This window comes from Eriocheir sinensis, chromosome 20 (assembly GCF_024679095.1).
Source record: "Eriocheir sinensis breed Jianghai 21 chromosome 20, ASM2467909v1, whole genome shotgun sequence".
Lineage (NCBI taxonomy): Eukaryota > Metazoa > Arthropoda > Malacostraca > Decapoda > Varunidae > Eriocheir > Eriocheir sinensis.
In genome coordinates, this window is record NC_066528.1 from 9,523,205 (window position 1) to 9,533,900 (window position 10,696).

Sequence of the window (10,696 nt, forward strand, 5' to 3'; positions counted from 1 at the left end):
CATTTTGGTCTTTCTACACTTTTTCCCATTTCCATAACATGACATTTCTTCACGTTGAATTTCATCTCCCATTTCTGACTCCATTTCCAAATCTTGTTTAGGTCCTCTTGCAGCTCCTTGCAGTCTTCACTGTTTCTTATCTGTCTTTGCAGTTTAGCATCATCTGTGAACAGGCTCATGTAGCTGTTTATTCCCTCTGGCATATCATTAATATGTGTGTGTGTGTGTGTGTGTATTTACCTAGTTGTGACATACGGGAAAAGAGCTACGCTCGCGCTGTCCCGTCTCCGTATCTGCTCTTATCCAACTTTTCCTTGAAATCATGAATGTTTCTTGCACAAACCACCTCCTCCTCCAGTCCATTCCGCAGCTCAATGCTTCTGTTTGGGAAGCTAAACTTTTTCGCATCTCGCCTACATGTGGTCGCCCTCAACTTCTTTCCATGTCCTCTTGTTTCTCTCTCGCTCCACACACACAGGTCCTCTCTGTCCAGATTCTCCACCCCACTCGCCACCCTGTACACCGCTTTCAGGTCTCCTCTTTCTCTTCTTCTCTCCAGGGTTGTGAGCCCCATGCTATTGAGTCTCTCATTGTAAGTCCGATCCCTAAGTTCCAGTACCATCTTAGTTGCCATTCTCTGTACTCTTTCCAGCTTTCTTATATTCTTCTTTTTGTGAGGAGACCAGACCACTGCTGCATACTCCAACCTTGGCCTTATCATTGTAACTATTATTTTCTTCATGATCTCTTCGTCCAAATACACAAATGCCGTTCTTATGTTCTTCAGCAAATTTATAGTTTGTCCCGTTATCCTGTTGATGTGTTTGCCCGGTGACATGTTCTCTGAGACAGTCACTCCCAAATCTTTTTCTTCCACTCCTCTGCATATTATCTCACTTCCCATCTTATAATCATATTCACATCATCTACCACTCCTACCAAACTATTTTTTTACATTTCCCAAGGTTGAATTCCATCTGCCATGTACCACTCCACTCCCATATTTTGTCCAGGTCCCTCTGCAATGCCTCACAGTCTTTCACATCATTGACTCGTCTCAATAGCTTTGCATCATCTGCAAACAAACTCACATAGCTGGTCACTCCGTCCACCATATCATTTATATAAACAGCAAACATTATTGGCGCCAGCACCGAACCTTGTGGGACCCCACTCCTCACTGGGCACCAGTTGGAAACCCTGTCCCTGATTATTGTCCTCATTTCCCTGTTAGTTAGGAAGTCCTCCAGCCACTTAATCAGTCCATCACCCACTCCACCCCTATTTTTAATTTTCCAAATTAGTCTTCTGTGTGGTACTTTGTCGAATGCCTTTTTCAAATCCAGGTACACTCCATCCCCCCAGCCTTCTCTCTCTTGTATTAAATCTGTCACCCTTGAGTAATAACATAACAAGTTGGTGACACAAGATCTCCCTCTCCTGAATCCAAACTGGCAATCCGAGATAATTCTCTCACTTTCTAAAAAATCCGACCACCTGTTTTTAACTAGCCTCTCACATATCTTCGCAACCACACTAGTGAATGAAACCGGTCTGTAATTTAATGGGTCCTCTCTCTTTCTTCCTTTATAAATTGGTACTATGTTTGCTCTCTTCCAATCTTGTGGTACCTTTCCTTCACCCAGGGAGGCGCTCATTATGGAGTGCAGTTTCTCTGCAAGTTGCTCACTACATTCTCTCAGGATCCACCCTGATACTTCATCCTGCCCTGTCGCCTTTCTTACATCCAGCTTGTTCAAGCTTTCTTTGACCTCCTGCACCGTTAACTGTTTCTCCTGCATAACCCTTCCTCTCTCCTGGCCCGGCGGTTGTACGAAGTCGTCTTCCTTTGTGAAAACTCTATGAAAGCTATTGCTCATCACTTCTGCCATCTCTGCTGGGTTTTCATATGTAGTTCCATCCATTTTCAGTTTATCGATTGTTTCTCTATTCTTTAATTTGCCGTCCACATGTCTATGAAATAATTTAGGTTGGTCTTTGCATTTGTCGATTATATCTTTTTCATATTTCCATTTTTCTTCTCTTCTAATCTTTGTATATTCATTCCTTGCTTGTTTGAAATTGTTCCACGCGTTGATTCTTCTTCATCTCCTCCATCCCTTCCAGGCTTCCTCCTTTCTTTTTCTAGCCGCCTCGCATCTTTTGTTAAACCATTCCTTTTTACCAACATCCTTTTTGGTTGCCTTAGGGACATATCTATTCTCGGCTTCTTTGTACAGCTTTAGAAACTCCTCCCACTTGTCTTGGGTACTTTTGGCTTTGTACAGCCCACTCCAATTTGCATTTTCAAAAAAAATTCTCATATTAACAAAGTCTGCCTTACAATAGTTACTTCTCCCTATTTTGTGATCCTCTTTTCGGTCAATCGTTCTCTTTTCTTTGACTTCAAATTCCACAATCACATGGTCACTCTTTGCTATTGGGCAATCTATTTTGATATTTTCTATTACTTCTGGTTCCTTGCTAAAAACCAGGTCTAATCTTGATGCCTCTCCTTTCCCGAATCTAGTACTTATGTTCCTTAATCCCTTGCGTCAGCACATGTTCCATTGCCAGTTGCAGGAGTCTTCCTCCCCACGACTCTTCTGTTCCCTGAGTCTGCCAATCCTCCCATTCTACCTCCTTGCAATTAAAATCACCCATTAAAATTATTCTCTCACCCTCTCTCAACATTCCATCAGAGCAACTCACTGTCTTGTATCATTTGTTCATATTCTCGGGCCTTCCATGCATTGGTTCTTGGTGGCACATACCCTACTACATACTGCCTCCTTCCTTCAGCACCCACAATATTCACTTTCAGTACCTCTGCCAAGCCTTCACCCTCAATCACCTCTTCCACCCTAATGCCTTTCCTTACCATCAACATCACACCTCCTCCCTGTTTTCTCTTTCAGTCTCTCCTCCGTATATTGTATGCACCTTCTCCAATCCCCACCACCTCAACTGAGTCACACAACTTAGTTTCTGTCAGACCCACAATATCAGGTTCTCTGTCTCTCAAATAGTCGTTAAACTCTATCCACGATGACACTATTCCATTGATATTCGTATAAGACACTTTCCATCCTTCCTCCTTTCCTGTTAGACTTTTTCTCTCCTTCCTCTCGTCACTTTGTGTTTGTGTGTGAAAGCTAGAAAGTTTTGTTTAGTCGGCGCAACATCTGTGGTCATATGCCGGAGAGAGACAGAAGGGGAAGGAATTATAGGAGAAGGGAACAAATCCCAGGAGACAGGACACAACCCCCGATTAATACCTGGTACCCATTCACTGCTGGGTGGACAGGGGCGTAGGGTATCGGAAAAGCCACCCAAATTTTTCCACTCCGCCCGGGAATTGAACCCGGGCTCTCTCGGTTGTGAGCCGAGTGTGCTAACCACTACACCACGAATCCCCCATTTGTGTGTGAAAAAGGCCAGTGTTGTCTGTCATAGGAAAATTGTTTGAATGTTATATCTAAAAATGTTCATGACCATCTAAAAACATTCTTATCAAGAGCTCCTGGCATTGGTTTATTAAGGGTAAATCTTGTCATAATTTTATTATTTCACAAAAAGTGTACGATCTGACAGACAGGAACGAAAATAATGATGGTGTTTATCTTGATTTTAGTAAAGCATTTGACAAAGTGCCTCACCAAAGACTTCTTACTAAAATAAAGGTCCATGGGATAGAAAGTAAAGTGGATTGAAGCATGGCCTAGTGACAGGAAGCAAGCAGAGCATTCAGAAATATGGGGATAAATCAAAATGGGCTGAGTTAGTTCTGGCATCCTGCAGCAATCAGTTCTGGGTCCATTCCTGTTTATCATAATGATCTTGACTGCGTTATAATCAGCAACATAAAAGCAAGTTTGATGATGACACAAAAATAGGAAGACATCATTTCAGACAACAATGGTGAGGTGCTACAGGAGATGCAAATGTCCTGTATGAGTGGAATGACAAATGGATGATGCAGTTTAATATTGACAGTTGCAGTGTCCTAAGTGTGTGAGAAAATAATTCCCGAAGTACTTACACATTAAACAATACCCCTCCTTCCCCCCCACCCCCTCAAAGACCACTCCAGCTGTGATAGGGATTTGGGTGTGCATGTGAGCTCTGAACTTCAGCCCAGAAATCACTGTACAGGAGAACCTCATTTATCCGGCACGAAGAGGAAAAGCTCATGCTGAACAACCCGTTTTGCCATTATTTTGAGACTTCTATAGAATTGTAAAAACTCCTATTGTGTTGCCTTCAGCTTCAATCCTCTGTTTTTAATTTGTTACTATCAAGTGAGTTTCATAGTTGTTAGGGTGATGCAACACAAGGTTATATTATGAGGTTTATTCACATTATGTTGGTATATAATGGTAGCGAGCTTACTGAAGTTAAGCAACAATATTATTTACAATCCATCATTCTGTTGGTAATGGTTACAAGCTTACTGAAGTTAAGCAACAATATTATTTACAATCCATCATTCTGTTGGTAATGGTTACAAGCTTACTGAAGTTAAGCAACAATATTATTTACAATCCATCATTCTGTTGGTAATGGTTACAAGCTTACTGAAGTTAAGCAACAATATTATTTACAATCCATCATTCTGTTGGTAATGGTTACAAGCTTACTGAAGTTAATTAACAATATTATTTACAATTCATCATTCTGTTGGTAATGGTTACAAGCTTACTGAAGTTAATTAACAATATTATTTACAATCCATCATTCTGTTGGTAATGGTAGCGAGCTGACTGAAGTTAATTAACAATATTATTTACAATCCATCATTCTGTTGGTAATGGTAGCGAGCTGACTGAAGTTAATTAACAATATTATTTACAATTCATCATTCTGTTGGTAATGGTAGCGAGCTGACTGAAGTTAATTAACAATATTATTTACAATCCATCATTCTGTTGGTAATGGTAGCGAGCTGACTGAAGTTAATTAACAATATTATTTACAATTCATCATTCTGTTGGTAATGGTAGCGAGCTGACTGAAGTTAATTAACAATATTATTTACAATCCATCATTCTGTTGGTAATGGTTACAAGCTGACTGAAGTTAATTAACAATATTATTTACAATTCATCATTCTGTTGGTAATGGTTACAAGCTGACTGAAGTTAATTAACAATATTATTTACAATCCATCATTCTGTTGGTAATGGTTACAAGCTTACTGAAGTTAATTAACAATATTATTTACAATCCATCATTCTGTTGGTAATGGTAGCGAGCTGACTGAAGTTAATTAACAATATTATTTACAATCCATCATTCTGTTGGTAATGGTTACAAGCTTACTGAAGTTAATTAACAATATTATTTACAATCCATCATTCTGTTGGTAATGGTAGCGAGCTGACTGAAGTTAATTAACAATATTATTTACAATCCATCATTCTGTTGGTAATGGTTACAAGCTGACTGAAGTTAATTAACAATATTATTTACAATTCATCATTCTGTTGGTAATGGTAGCGAGCTGACTGAAGTTAATTAACAATATTATTTACAATCCATCATTCTGTTGGTAATGGTTACAAGCTGACTGAAGTTAATTAACAATATTATTTACAATTCATCATTCTGTTGGTAATGGTTACAAGCTGACTGAAGTTAATTAACAATATTATTTACAATCCATCATTCTGTTGGTAATGGTTACAAGCTTACTGAAGTTAATTAACAATATTATTTACAATCCATCATTCTGTTGGTAATGGTAGCGAGCTGACTGAAGTTAATTAACAATATTATTTACAATCCATCATTCTGTTGGTAATGGTTACAAGCTTACTGAAGTTAATTAACAATATTATTTACAATCCATCATTCTGTTGGTAATGGTAGCGAGGTGACTGAAGTTAATTAACAATATTATTTACAATCCATCATTCTGTTGGTAATGGTAGCGAGCTGACTGAAGTTAATTAACAATATTATTTACAATCCATCATTCTGTTGGTAATGGTTACAAGCTGACTGAAGTTAATTAACAATATTATTTACAATTCATCATTCTGTTGGTAATGGTTACAAGCTGACTGAAGTTAATTAACAATATTATTTACAATTCATCATTCTGTTGGTAATGGTTACAAGCTTACTGAAGTTAATTAACAATAGTATTTACAATTCATCATTCTGTTGGTAATGGTAGCGAGCTTACTGAAGTTAATTAACAATATTATTTACAATTCATCATTCTGTTGGTAATGGTTACAAGCTTACTGAAGTTAATTAACAATAGTATTTACAATTCATCATTCTGTTGGTAATGGTAGCGAGCTGACTGAAGTTAAGCAACAATATTATTTACAATTCATCATTCTGTTGGTAATGGTAGCGAGCTTACTGAAGTTAAGCAACAATATTATTTACAATTCATCATTCTGTTGGTAATGGTAGTGAGCTGACTGAAGTTAAGCAACAATATTATTTACAATTCATCATTCTGTTGGTCATGGTAGCGAGCTGACTGAAGTTAAGTAACAAGTCTAATTAATAATTATCACTCATCACTCCTATTCACCTTAAAGGGCTCACTCATCTCTTCAGACTATTACAACTACATGGTAGATATGGTACACTGGCCATAGCTTAAACACCTAACCGTTGCTAAATAACAAGCTACCCTAATCAGGGTTCAATGATACATGATTATTACTGAAAAATGTTTCCTACCACCAATATGTGTTCACAGGGATGATCATGGAAGCAAGGTAGTCATGGGGGTTCAGGACACCAAGGAGGTGGTCATGAGTCCCCACAAATACTGGACTATACAAATGACACAAAAAAAATTTATCCTTTTCTATTACTGAGTTAATCATGGGATGAGACATTCGTGCAGGTCTGAGATACCAGAGGGTGATCATGGATCGGCACAACAAAGGGGAACTTTACATATTAATACACAACAAGGGGGTAACCGTCCAGTCAGTAGGGAACCTGCGTGAGGAGAGGCGAGGGCTCGACTGAGTTAACCGTTATAGGTATAATAATAACATTGTAACACACTAAATAATCACTGTCCGTTGGAGTTAATTTCACACGTACCTGCGTGAGGAGAGGCGAGGGCTCGACTGATAGGCGGCTCTCAACGCGCTCCCTACTTGACTCCCCCCCCTCCCTTTGGCGTGGCTGCCGGTTAAACTAGCATACCGAACAGTGGTTGTAGTTACAGATACTTGGCCTGTTCCGCAAACTCAGGAGTTTAGAGACAGCTGTTTCGCTCTCCCACGTGACTTAGGTGAAAAATTCCTCCTCGTCGTTCCCCGTGAAAGAAAAAACCTAACTAACCATCCTCAGCACCTTCACTATGAGTCAGACCCACACGATGCTGACCCATCACTGGTTCGTCTGTCTGTCTGAATGTCTGCCCTGCTGCACCATCACTTAATTCACAGTTAATACCTTAATTATTTAAGAGGATCGATTGTTCTGGGTTTCCCCGCATAACACTATCATTGTTGCTTAGCATAGGAAAGTGTAAGGTGTGTCACATTCTTTCCACAGTGGCCTTATACACGTACCTACTCTACATTATTATTGCCTGTTTTTTGTCTTGTTATGTCTGATTTGACTAAAATGACAGCGTGGTGTTGTGGTGGTGCTGAGTTGGTGTGGGCAGCACCACTTGTTAACAAACAAGAGTATGAGGTGCACCATGCACATTCCAGTGCCCTTCAACATGTTATTGGGTTTATTCTACATTTTCATCGCTTGTTTCCGTCTATTTCTCTTTTGTTTTGACTGACTTACTGACTGGAGTGTCAGCATGGGTTGATGATGGTGGTGAATTGGAGCAGGCAGTGCCACTTGAAAATAACAAAAGTTTATGTGTGCATTCCACACCGCCGCCGCCCGCCGGGAGGTAAACATCACATCCCAGCTGCTCATCGGTCGTCTGCTCAAAAGGACCAGGAGACCCGATTTCTTTGCCTATGTTGTAGGTGCAAGGTCTGGGGGGAATAGGAGGATAGGTCCTGTCTCCCAAGGGAAATATGGAAATAAAAAGGACTAAGAAAAGCATCCAGGAGGGATAGAGTGCCAAACCAGAGTCCAGAAAATGGCAGACATCCCAAACAAAGCCCCGCCGGATTTCACCAAAGAGGCTGAGGTTTATGAGGATTATGGCTTTCAGGGATTTACTCCTGGAGGATGTGAGGTACCAAGAACATGGAGGAGACTCAGTATACTGGAGGAAGATGCGGAGTTGACAAAAAGTGAGGTGAAAGCCATGAGAGATGAGATCACAAAGCTGACTGAAGTTATCGGAGAGTTAAGGAAAGATATAGAAAGAAAATCTGAGGTAAGTGACATGAGAAAAATGTGAAGTGATGAAAACATCTCATTATAGTGAACAAGATAAAGACGAAAGGATGAAAGTCATTGTGAAAGAGGAAATAACAAAAAGAATGGAGGACATAGAGGAATGGATTTAACCCCTTCAACACAAGAACGTGTATACTGCGTCCTTGCGTGCCCTGAACCATATCCGAGGATACACATACTGCGTCCTGGCTCGCTTTAGCCAATATATGAGTTATTTTATGTATATTTATGCTTACATCTCAAAATTTTCAATTAAATTATGTTTCTTTATGTGCACCATTTAATTCTGCATGTTTTCATATATAATACATGATGATTATGTTGAGTTTATGGCTGAAAACTTGTTATATTCAATAGTGACATTTGAAATTTGGCGCGCGTGGTGATCCCGGATACAGTGTGTGGTGTTGTTTTGGCCCGGCCGTAGTGAAGGGGTTAAAATGTGATCAATGTAGAACTAAAGAATTGGAGGAAAAAGAAAATATTGCTGTAAAATGCAGAGAAAGTGACATAGAAGAGAAAATGAAGGAAGTAGTAAATCAAGAGCTATCTAAAAGAATGAAGGGAGTGGAAGAAGGAATAAAAACGACAAATGTGGAAATGAATAATTTAATAGACACAAATGATAAGGAAAAAAGTGATTCTAAGGAAATAATGCAACAACAAGTGCAGGAAAGAAAGGCTGAAAGAGAAAAAGTTGTTCAAGTAATAAAATAGAAAATCTAGTAAGAGAAGTGGTTGAAAAGAAGTTTAATAATAATGGGAGTGAAAGAGGAAAAGGTTCCAGCAAGAATGCAAAGAAAAGGGAGAGAAATAAAGAAAATTAAGGATACACTAGAAAGTCTATATAATGAGTCAGGGCGACTGGTGGAGGATGTGGAGGATGTGATGAGACTGGGGAAGTGTGAGAAAGGAAAAGACAGGCCTATGAAAATAACATTTAAGGCAGTATCAGTAGTAGAAAAGATAATAAGTATGAGCTGGAAACTTAAAGAAAAAAGATCAATACAAGCAGACGTATATAAGAAGAAACATGAATTTAGAGGAGAGGCAGACTATAAAAAGAACTATAGTATTTCCATTTGAAACTGGCCGGTGATGTGTTGGCCGCTGCAGGGTCAGCCCCGCCCCGCCCCGCACCTTGCCACACACCCTCAACACCTCTCACTTCCTCTCATGTGTCAGCTATTTACTATCTTTAAATGAATTTGACTAATTAATTGGATAATCAGATAAGGTCATATAGTGTTAACATAGTTTCATTTTTAGGATAATAACAAAGATTTTGCATAAACGCCATGACACTTGACAACGTTGGATTACAATATTGTCAAGTGTCGTATTTATACAAAATCTTTGTTATTATCCTAGAAATGAAACAATCATAACACTACAGAACCTAATTGGATTATCCAGTCATTTAATTAAATTCATTTAAAGGTAGTATAAATAGCTGACACATGAGAGGAAGCAAGACGTGTTGAGGGTGCGTGGCAAGGTGCGGGGCGGGGCTGACCCCGTAGCAGCCAACACCCCACCAGCCAGTCTCAAATGGAAGTACTATAGTAAGTGATGCAAAGGAAAAAAATGAGGAAAGAAGTGAAAGAGATAGAAAAAAGTTTCTTTGCAGAGGGTGGAATGGGAGAATGGTGAAGTGCTGGATAAGGAAGAAAGAATAGACCAAAGAGAACATGAAATGGGGAAAAATAATGGAAGAACAGACAATGTAAAAATATCGTATACAAATATAGATGGTTTACTGTCAAAAAAAATTAGAATTGAGAAATTGTCTGAGGAATGAAAAACCGGACATAATGGGAATAACTGAAACAAAATTAACGAAAGACAAAGAAATAATACAAATAGATGAATGTAACTATAGAATAGGCTATATAGGAAAGAAAGAATAAGAGGAAGAGGAGTAATGATTATGGTAAGAAAGGAATTAAGTCCTATTACAGTGAAGGAAGGTTTGGAAAATACTGAAATTTTAAGCATACAGATCAGCTTAAGTAATAATGTAAAACTGAAAATAATAGTAACATATGTTCCTCCATACACAACATCTTGGACTAAAGAAAAATATGAAAAGATAGAAAACACGGTGAATGAATTACTAGACACAGAACTTAAACGTGAGGAAAATTTAGTATTCCGATGGGAGACTTTAATTGTAAAAAAGTAAATTGTGAAGAATTTGAAACTAAAAAGAGTGAAAATTCATGGGGTGCTAAACTACTTGACTTGGCAGAAAATAATCTTAACCAATGGGTGAGGGAAGAAACTAGATACAGAGGAAACAACCAACCGGCAAAACTAGATCTAAAAGGAATAAACA

General features: G+C 38.7%; 1 long non-coding RNA gene across 2 annotated transcripts; it reads left to right on the forward strand.

Moving 5' to 3' along the window:
* The first annotated feature begins 3,593 nt into the window (after positions 1–3,593).
* Positions 3,594–10,425, forward strand: LOC127001163 (uncharacterized). Of its 2 annotated transcripts, none has more exons than XR_007754831.1 (2): positions 3,594–5,875; positions 5,938–10,425. It is a non-coding gene; the product is annotated as an uncharacterized LOC127001163 (long non-coding RNA). The 2 variants fall into 2 exon arrangements; XR_007754832.1 differs by having other exon boundaries at positions 6,000–10,425.
* Positions 10,426–10,696: the final 271 nt, after the last annotated feature.